Below are 1750 nucleotides of genomic sequence, written 5' to 3' on the forward strand. Positions count from 1 at the left end.
TCCAATATTAAGCTGATCTTTCTCTACACCCTCACTGTGACTGTAACACTACATTCTGCACCCCCTCCTTTCCTTCTCTATGAATGGTATGCTTTGTCTGTACAACGCGCAAGAAACAATACTTTTCACTGTATCCCAGTACACGTGACAATAATAAATCAAATCTAATCAGGGAAGGGAGACAGATCCACCCTTGCTATCGTGCTTGCTTTGGTTCTGAGTGTGTAACAGCAGCAAGTCTGATCTGCTTCCATTGGAGGGAGTCTGCTCCACAATCTGCACTGCGATTACACGGGCTTCCAGCTCCTGACAACAAGGCAAAGCAGAGGAGACACAGGAGAAAGCTGAATGAACGGCGGGGCGGGGGGTGCTGGATAGGGGGAGTGGGGCGGGCTGACAGCTCCTAGGGTATTAACCAACCGCACTCTCGGACTGGACCCTCCCGGAGTCATGCTGTGGGGGCATGGGGAGTGAGGCTGGAAGCTGTGGCTGCAGAGCTGTGGTGTGCCGAGGGCACTGTGATCTCTCGTTTCCATCACACAGAGCCCTGCAAGTCCCCTTTATACTGAGGCAGCAGGACTAGAGAGAGAGAGAGAGAGGGAGGGAGGGAGGGAGAGAGAGAGAGAGGGAGGGAGAGGGCGACAGAGAGAGAGAGAGAGAGAGGGAGAGAGGGAGGGAGAGAGAGAGAGGGAGAGAGACAGGGAGGGAGGGAGAGGGAGAGAGAGAGAGAGGGAGAGAGGGAGGGAGAAGAGAGAGGGTGACAGAGAGAGAGAGGGAGGGAGAGAGAGAGGGAGGGAGGGAGGGAGAGAGAGAGAGGGAGAGAGACAGGGAGGGAGGGAGAGGGAGAGAGGGGGGAGAGAGAGAGAGAGAGGGAGGGAGGGAGAGAGAGAGAGAGAGGGAGAGAGGGAGGGAGAGAGAGAGAGAGAGAGAGGGAGGGAGAGAGAGAGAGGGAGAGAGGGAGGGAGAAGAGAGAGGGCGACAGAGAGAGAGAGGGAGGGAGAGAGAGAGGGAGGGAGGGAGGGAGAGAGAGAGAGGGAGAGAGACAGGGAGGGAGGGAGAGGGAGAGAGGGGGGGAGAGAGAGAGAGAGGGGGAGGGAGGGAGAGAGAGAGAGAGAGGGAGAGAGGGAGGGAGAGAGAGAGAGAGAGAGAGGGAGGGAGAGAGAGAGAGGGAGAGAGGGAGGGAGAGAGAGAGAGGGCGACAGAGAGAGAGAGGGAGGGAGAGAGAGAGGGAGGGAGGGAGGGAGAGAGAGAGAGGGAGAGAGGGAGGGAGAGAGAGAGAGGGAGAGAGGGAGGGAGGGAGGGAGAGAGGGAGGGAGGGAGGGAGAGAGAGAGAGGGAGGGAGAGAGAGAAGAGAGGGAGAGGGGGGCTGGGGAGGAGAGGGGGTGGGGAGGGAGGGAGAGGGAGAGACAGAGAGAAAGGGGACAGAGAGAGAGTGGGGGACAGAGAGACAGAGGGGGAGAGAGAGAGAGGTGTGGGGAAGAGAGAGAGAGAGAGGGGGGAGAGAGAGAGAGGCAGAGAGAGAGAGTGAGAGGCAGAGAGAGAGAGAGACAGAGAACGAGAGAAGAGAGAGAGAAAAGGCAGAGGGAGAGGGAGGGGCAGAGAGAGGGAGAGAGGGTCAGAGAGAGAGAGGGAGAGAGAGAGAGACAGACAGAAAGACAGAGAGACAGAGACAGAGAGACAGAGATAGATAGAAAAATAGATAGATAGATACAGATGGACAGAAAGACAGGCAGACAGACAGATAGATAGA

General features: G+C 57.1%; 1 protein-coding gene across 1 annotated transcript in view; it reads left to right on the forward strand.

The window, feature by feature from the left end:
- The first annotated feature begins 1659 nt into the window (after window positions 1-1659).
- The window catches only part of LOC145339576 (leucine-rich repeat and fibronectin type-III domain-containing protein 2-like), a 10317-nt gene continuing 10226 nt past the window's right edge, over window positions 1660-1750 (forward strand). Inside the window, exon 1 of the mRNA XM_080184069.1 lies at window positions 1660-1750. This exon is cut by the window's right edge and continues 1026 nt beyond it. The gene's annotated coding sequence lies outside the window, so the exon portion shown is untranslated.

This window comes from Carcharhinus amblyrhynchos, unplaced genomic scaffold (genome assembly GCF_965287045.1).
Source record: "Carcharhinus amblyrhynchos unplaced genomic scaffold, sCarAmb.v2.hapA scaffold_546, whole genome shotgun sequence".
In the NCBI taxonomy this organism is placed as follows: Eukaryota; Metazoa; Chordata; class Chondrichthyes; order Carcharhiniformes; family Carcharhinidae; genus Carcharhinus; species Carcharhinus amblyrhynchos.